Here is a 9,085-nt window from a genome sequence, read left to right on the forward strand (position 1 = left end):
GGTGTATAAATCTTAGCTTGGGACTCTTATTGAGAGCTTGCTCTTTTTGAGTGTTGCTGTGTAAGAGGGGGCGTGAAAGAGGAGTTTCAAAAACTGGAGTTTGAAAGCAGGAGGTTGAGATCGCTGTGAGTTTTCATTTTTGAACCCACAAGGTCTACAAAAAATTTTAAGTGTCATTTTGACTGTCTGTTTTTTTGTGAAATCCCCATAATTAGATGGCCTCCATGTTGGAAAATGCAGTCCAATGTACATCCTGTTCACTGTATGCAATCCTTGAACAACAGTTTGAGGGTGCATATTGTTGTGCGAGATGTGTGCTAGTTGTCCGTTTGGAAGCCCAGATCCTGCATCTAGAGGGGCGACTGGCAACAATGAGAAGCATTAACAACATGGAGAGGAGTCTCCTGCTCACTGAGCAGGCACTCTCGGGAATAGAGGTGGGGGAGGACAGTGGGACGGAGTTGCAGGACAGTCAGGCAGTTAGCTGGGTTACAGTTAGAAAGAGGGGTAGGGGAAAAAGTGTCAGGGAGGCTAGTCCTGAACTGGCACACCCCAACAAGTTTGCCCGCTTGGCAGATGAGGGGGATGCCATTACAGAGCTAGCAGAACTGCAGCAGGATACCGCCTCTGACCGCCAGGGGGGTGTCTGCTCCAGTAAGGAGGGAGGGAGGAGTACAGGGCAGGCCAGACAGGTACTAGTTGTGGGGGACTCAATTATTAGGGGGACAGACAGGGCAATCTGTCACAAAGACCGGGATCGCCGAACAGTGTGCTGTCTGCCTGGCGCACGAGTTCGGCACATCGCGGATCGGGTTGACAGGTTGTTGGGCGGGGCTGGAGAGGACCCAGCAGTCATGGTACATATTGGCACCAATGACAAAGTAAGAGGTAGGTGGAGTGTCCTTAAAAATGATTTCAGGGACTTAGGCCGCAAGCTTAAGGCAAGGACCTCCAAGGTAGTCTTTTCTGAAATACTACCAGTACCACGAGCCGCACCAGAGAGGCAGCGGGAGATCAGGGAGGTAAACAAGTGGCTCAGAAGCTGGTGTAGGAAGGAAGGGTTTGGGTTCATGGAGAACTGGGCTGACTTCGCTGTCGGTTACCGGCTCTACCGTAGGGACGGGCTGCACCTCAATGGGGAGGGTGCAGCTTTGCTTGGGGAGAAGATGGCTAGAAGGGTGGAGGAGTGTTTAAACTAGGGACTTGGGGGGAGGGAACCTATAGCAAAGAGGGGGAAGATAGTGTAGATAGAGAGGTGGGAATTATAAATGTACCTGGGGTGGAGCGGAGGGAGGGGTTAGAATAGTTAATAGGAATAGGCTTCATAGGAAAATAAAACTTACACCCTTGAATCCCATTAACCCCAATAACATAAAGGATGGAAATGTAAAGTGTATGTTCACAAATGCCAGAAGCCTAGCAAATAAAATGGGGGAGCTTGAGGCCTTGATACTGGAGGAACATATTGATATAGTTGGGGTCACTGAGACATGGCTGGACTCCTCGCATGACTGGGCTGTCAATCTGCAGGGGTTTACATTGTTTCGCAAGGATAGAATGAACAGAAAAGGTGGTGGAGTCTGTCTGTATGTAAGAAGTGGTATGAAAGTCAGTGTGAACGATGCCATAGTGTGTGATGATTCTGAGGATGTGGAATCATTGTGGGTAGAATTACAAAAGGAGGGAAATACTGAAAAAATAATATTTGGGGTAATCTACAGACCCCCTAATATCACTGAAGAGATAGAAGTTCGGCTTCATAAACAAATAGAGAGGGCCGCCCGGGCAGGTACAGTGGTAATAATGGGAGATTTTAACTATCCAGATATAGATTGGGGTCCGGGGTTGGCTAAAACTACAAAGGGGCGACAATTCCTAAATTTATTGCAGGATAATTTTATGGGCCAGTTTGTGGAGGACCCAACAAGAAGTGATGCCTTGTTGGATCTGATCATTTCTAACAACGCAGAGCTGGTTGGTAATGTAACTGTGCGGGAAAACCTTGGTAATAGCGACCACAATATAGTTACTTTTGACTTAAAATGTAGAAAACAAAGACAGGCGGGGAAGGCAAAAACATATAACTTTAAAAAGGCAAATTTCCCTGGGCTGAGGGCTGCACTACAGGACATAGACTGGGGGGAGGTGTTCTCAAATACTGATACAGAAGGTAAATGGGACATCTTTAAATTAACTCTAAATAACTATACAGCTAAATATATACCAAAGGGGAACAAATATAAACGATTGAAACTAAATCCTACATGGCTGACACATGATGTTAAAAGAGCAATAAACAGCAAAAAAATAGCCTTCAAAAAATACAAATCTGATGGGTCAGCGATAACATTTAAACAGTACAAGGAGCTTAATAAAATCTGTAAAAATGTAATAAAAACAGCAAAAAATCAAAATGAGAGACAGGTGGCCAAAGAAAGCAAAACTAATCCTAAATATTTTTTTAGATATATAAATGCAAAAAAACCAAGGACAGAGCATGTAGGACCCCTTAATAATGATAATGGGGAGGTTGTCACAGGCGATCAAGAGAAGGCGGAGCTACTGAATGGGTTCTTTAGTTCTGTATACACTATGGAAGAAGGAGCTGACATTGGCCAGGTCAGTGCTGGTAACACATCATGTAATGTACTGAACTGGCTTAATGTAGAGATGGTACAAGGTAAGTTAAGTGATATAAATGTAAGCAAATCCCCAGGACCGGATGGACTACACCCAAGAGTTCTTAGAGAGGTAAGTTCAGTAATATCTGTACCCCTGTTCATGATATTTAGAGATTCTCTGGTGTCTGGTATTGTGCCAAGGGACTGGCGCAAGGCGAATGTGGTGCCAATCTTCAAAAAGGGCTCTAGGTCTTCCCCAGGAAACTATAGACCGGTAAGTTTAACGTGCATTGTGGGTAAATTGTTTGAAGGACTTATAAGGGATTACATACAGGAATACATAGGGGATAATTGTATTATAAGTGATAGCCAGCATGGGTTTACTAAGGATAGAAGTTGTCAAACCAATCTAATTTGCTTTTATGAAGAGGTGAGTAGAAGCCTTGACAGAGGAATGGCTGTGGATATAGTGTTTCTGGATTTTGCTAAAGCATTTGATACTGTCCCTCATAGACGTCTGACAGGTAAGTTAAGGTCTTTGGGTTTGGAAATTTTAGTTTGTAACTGGATTGAACACTGGCTCATGGATCGTACCCAGAGAGTGGTGGTCAATGATTCGTACTCTGATTGGTCCCCGGTTATTAGTGGTGTACCCCAAGGTTCAGTACTGGGACCGCTGTTGTTTAATTTATTTATCAATGATATAGAGGATGGTATTAACAGCTCTGTTTCTATCTTTGCAGATGACACCAAGCTTTGTAGCACGGTACAGTCTATAGAGGATGTGCATAAGTTACAAAATGACTTGGATAGACTAAGTGTCTGGGCATCCACTTGGCAAATGAGGTTCAATGTGGATAAATGTAAAGTTATGCATCTGGGTACTAATAACCTGCATGCATCGTATGTCTTAGGGGGGATTAAACTGGCAGAGTCACTGGTAGAGAAGGATCTGGGTGTACTTGTAGATCACAGACTACAGAATAGCATGCAATGTCAGGCTGCTGCTTCCAAAGCCGGCAGGATATTGTCATGTATCAAAAGAGGCATGGACTCAAGGGACAGGGACATAATACTCCCCCTTTATAAAGCATTGGTACGGCCTCACCTGGAATATGCTGTTCAGTTTTGGTCACCTGTCCATAAAAGGGACACTGCGGAGTTGGAAAGGGTGCAGAGACGCGCGACTAAACTAATATGGGGCATGGAACATCTTAGCTATGAGGAGCGATTAAAGGAGTTACAATTGTTTAGTCTTGAGAAGAGACGTTTAAGGGGGGATATGATAAACGTATATAAGTATATTAATGGCCCATACAAAAAATATGGAGAAAAACTGTTCCAGGTTAAACCCCCCCAAAGGACGAGGGGGCACTCCCTCCGTCTGGAGAAAAAAAAGTTTAGTCTCAAGGGGCGACACGCCTTCTTTACCGTGAGGACTGTGAATTTATGGAACGGTCTACCTCAGGAACTGGTCACAGCAGGAACAATTAACAGCTTTAAAACAGGATTAGATACATTCCTGGAACAAAATAAGATTAAAGCTTATGAAGAAATATAAAATCTCATCCCTTCCCCAATATCGCGCCACACCCCTACCCCTTAATTCCCTGGTTGAACTTGATGGACATATGTCTTTTTTCGACCGTACTAACTATGTAACTATGTAACTATGTCACAGGCGGGTGACAGATTTTAAAAAACATAACTGCCCAGTGTTAGGGGCGTAAATAGAGGCGAGTACAATGTACCTCCCAGAGGGGTCCGAAGTGCAGCTCTGTTGGGAGAAAGCAACAGAGTTCCAAATCGCAATGGTGACCCCCCCCCCCCTGGATTTAGAGGAATGAGTGGAGTGGAATATGTGCGGGAATGCCTGGTGCTTAACTCAGAACGTGTCGCTAGAGAGAGAAGATGCGTTTCTTGCAAACATATTGGGGTTTATTTACTAAGAGTGGAGTGTAGGTTTATTTGTGGGTTTTGATTTCCGACTGGTATTTTCCCAAGGTATTTACTAAGGTTTCCCTACATTTTGCACTTTTCCCAATGTTTTACTTTTTTTTTTTTTACAACTGTTCTGATCTGTATGGTTTTCCTCAGCTTAAATCCACCCCATTTTCTGTGGAAACCTTAGTAAATATGTTGGGATTTTTCAAAACTGTCGGGGCCATGCCCCTTTTGTCGGGACCAGGCCCACTCCATCCCATGGCCATGCCCCCTTTTTGGGTTTTTCTTGTTAAATGGAGGGTTTTGTTTTTTTGGTCGCAAATTGTGTCGCAAGGGACATGCGACACAATTTGGGCGCAAAACCCGACAAAAAAGAGTCGGGATCACCTTAGTAAATAAACTCCATTATATCACATTGTAAAGAGTTAACCTCCTTCCACAAATCGACCGTTTGTGCGGGGCATTGAGAACGTTTACATTAAGGCTAGCAATCTTGATTACTATGTTACATCCATGTCAAAAAAGCTAAGAAAAGATGGGAAATGAAAAGAAAGGCGACCATATGTGTCTCCCAGCCAGCTCACATATAGTCTACTGAGGGGGGTAGGACAAGAGAGCAGGATGGAGTAAGTTAGATGGAGAGGTGAAAAGAAAGCAATGAAAGAAACTATAATGCAAAAAAAACAAAACAAACAGGAGACTCATCAAGAGAGAGCAGGTAGAATGGAGAGGGGGATAACAGTCCATCTTGATGCCGAGGGGAAGACCCCACCACCAGAGCCCGAGACCCTCTTGTATGGGGAAGTAAGAGACAGCCGTCTTCAATATTCATGCCAGTGACCAGTCTTTTCGGGTTCGCTGTGGAGATGAGGTGCTTCTAATGGAGGCAGAAGGGACGACAGGGATATTCCAAGATTTCAGCAGAGATTGTCCATCAGACAAGGAACGGACTACACTACATGAATGCTCTCTCCTCTGCAAATAAGCAGGCACGTCGGAAAGCCCCAGTGGTACGCAATTTTAGCAGAGCACAGGGCCAGTGTCACTGGAAGGAGGGCTTTCCTGGCTTGTATGGTGGCTAAAGAGCATAGACCAAAATTTTATGAAAAGGTGCGGGAAGTCCATAATTCTTTTTGTGCAAATTCAATTAACCTCTCTTTGGTGTTGTAAAAATGGACCCCCACCAGCACGTCTCTAGGTGTGGTATCTGAGAGATGCTTAGTGAGGGGGAGTCGGTGAGCCCTGTCCACCTCAATTTCTGTGGGGTAACAATCCGGTAATGCGGCTTTAATCAAAGAGCGCACATATTGTGGAATGTCCGGGGGCAGAATGGTCTCGGGGACAACGCAGAATTTCTCATTGTTGCAGCGACTCCTCCTCAGCCACCTTCTCCTTCAGGGCAGTAACCTCGTCCTCGAGGTCATTATGGGAGTCAATCAGCAGGTTGTGGTAGTCAGAGAACTCCCCAAACTTAGTCTCAATATGGTTCACCCGTGCCCCTATATCGTCAATAGTGGATTGTAGGAGGGACACCATCTTATTCATGTCCCGTAGGAAAGTCTTATGCAATGCAAGCAGCACGGCTTTCATGGTGGTATCTGTTAGGGAATCTGCCGAGACAGCCAACGCAACTAAGGCATCCTCCTCATCAACATGTAGCGAGTCAGACACAGTCCAGTCCCCCAGAGTAGGGAGTAGTAGCCGGTTTAGTGTAGGAGCAGGATCGGAGTCCTCCATCCCGGTCGACTGTGACAGGGAAGGGGAAGGCGTGCGAGATCAGTCGGCGTCATCTTGGGTCTTTGTTCTGCCGCGGGTAAAGCTGAATTTAGACAGCATTTCTTGGTGAGCTGGTTTCTTTCTTCAGCCCGGCATAATGGGTGATAGTTAGGGAAGCAAGAGGACTTGATTCCGAGCGATAAGGGCGGCTGTCTGCGTTGTAAAATGTTGCTGGTTCAGGCTGAAGGCAGGAGCTCTTCTACAGTGCAGCCATGCACCTTGGCTGCCAGGCCACGCCCCCCCCCATACCTGTATTTTAAAGCAGTGAAAATTTTTTTTTATTCTAATCAACTGGTGCCAGAAAGTTAAACAGATTATCAAGCAGTGGAAGAAACATTTTATTCTAATCAACTGGTGCCAGAAAGTTAAACAGATTTGTATATTACTTCTGTATAAAAAAAAAACATAATCTTTCCAGTACTTATCAGCTGCTGCATGTTCCAGTTGTATAGTTCTTTTCTGTCTGACCACAGTGCTCTTTGCTGACACCTCTGTCCATGCCAGGAACTGTCCAGAGCAGGAGTGGTTTGCTATGGGGATTTGTTTCTGCTCTGAAAGTTCCTGACATAGACAGAGGTGTCAGCAGAGAGCACTGTGGTTAGACAGAAAAGAACTATAGAACTTTCTCTGGAGAAAACAACAGCTGATAAGTACTGGAAATATTAAGATTTTTTAATAAAATTTACAATTTAATTTATTGGCACTAGTTGATAAAAAAAAAATTCCAAACATAAATATGCATCAAATGTGTTGTGAACATGGCATTTGCATTGTAGGTCAAGTTACAGGTGTTTTATCAAACATATAGCATTTCTTCCTGGGTTAAACATAAATACATATCTAGGGTATGTTCCCACCTGGCGTATGCAGCATGTATTTGACGTTCTGTTTTTTTTTCCTGGAAAATACAGAGCTCATTTCTGTGCCATTGACTTCTATGGGCTGTGAAATCTGCCACACATTTTCTGTCTTTTTCCATGCGGTGCGACTTTCCTTGCATATTTTTGGCTTTTTTTTTCTGTCTGTTTGCATAAAGTTTTGTTTGGCTCCGCCTTTCTTTCTGTAGCAAAAAATTTTCCAGGTCAAGCTTTTTGCTCTGCAAGGGTGGCCTACTGCCGAATGGACATGAATGTGATGCAGTTAATTGGTTTGGTTAGTTAAAACTACTTATTGGGTTTCATTGCATTTTGTGAGTTGGTTGAGGGGTTGTATGGGTGGGCGCCACATTTTTGTCAAGAATATAGCGCATGGCCTAAACGGCATTTCTTTTGTGTAGTGGTGGACATTGTGCACAGGAGGGGTTGTTTTTGCTTCTTATGGTATATATCTGGACGTGTTTGCCATTGGTTGTGTAATGGTGGACCTGTGTATGAATGTTTGTTTGTTTTGCACACATCTTTGCTTTTTTTTTTTTCTTTTTTTTCATTGTAATTTTTTTGGTTAAAATTTTGTGTTAGGTGGAAAATAATCCCTGTTCGTGGGATTCGCTACACACTGACTATATGAATAAGCATGTGAAGAAAGAGGTGCGGCTTCATATTTGTCGAACAATGTATCCTGATTGGGACGAGCAGGCGTGTGGTTTACAGAATAAAATTGGTATGTTTTTTTTTCATTATCTTTGTGTTAGTATTATCTATGGGGGAGATGTATCCAAACCTGTGCAGAGGAAAAGTTGTGCAGTTGCCCACCAATCCGATCGCTTCTTAAATTTTCAGAGGTCTTTTCAAAAATGAAAGAAGCAATCTGATTGGTTGATATGGGCAACTGGGCAACTTTTTCTCTGCTCAGGTTATGATGAATCTCATATATAAATATATATATATATATATATATATATATATATATATATATATATATATATAGATGAGCGAACTTTAGAAAAATGTGTCCGATTCCCCAAATTTTTCAAAAAATTTGGTTCGATACAATTTTTTTTGCTCGGGTAGTGAAATAATACTGTTATTCAGTATGACATGCAGATTACAGGCATCACGTTTAGAATCACTGCCGCACAGCAGCACAATGACAGAGCCTGGAGGTGGCATCAGCATGAAAAGACCATAAAGTGGCTGAATGACACAGCATGGATGTGTTGGCAGCATGAGGAGACCATATAGTGGCTAAATGACACAGCGTGGAGGTGTTGGCAGCATGAGGAGGCCATATAGTAGCTTAATGATCCAGCCTGGAGCTGGCAGCAGCATGAAAAAACACTAGGACTTCACAATCCCTAAGATTAAAAGATGAATTTTGAAATTTAAATTGAAGATTTATGGTAGCTAGTGCTACCATAAACATTTTTTAGGTCCAGGCCCAGGCCCAGCAGAATCAGTAAACCATATATTGGCTGAATGACACAGCCTGGAGGTGGCTGAAACATGAGGAGACCATATTGTGTCTGAATGGCACAGCCTGGAGTTGGCAGCAGCATGAGTAGACACTAGGGCTTCACAATCCCTAAGAATACAAGATAAATTTTGAAATTTAAATTGAAGATTAAGGATAGCCAGTGCTACCATAAAAAAAGTTTAGGCCCAGACCCAGGCCCAGCAGCATCAGTAAACCATATTGTGGATGAACGGCACAGCCTGGAATTTTGCAGCAGCATGAGAAGATACTAGGGCTTCACAACCCCTAAAATAGACACATTTTGAAATTTAAATTGAAGATTAAGGCTAGCTAGTGCTACCAGAACAACATTTTTATTCCCAGATCCAGGCCCAGCAGCATCAGTAAACCAT

This window comes from Hyla sarda, chromosome 1 (genome assembly GCF_029499605.1).
Source record: "Hyla sarda isolate aHylSar1 chromosome 1, aHylSar1.hap1, whole genome shotgun sequence".
NCBI classification, from domain to species: domain Eukaryota; kingdom Metazoa; phylum Chordata; class Amphibia; order Anura; family Hylidae; genus Hyla; species Hyla sarda.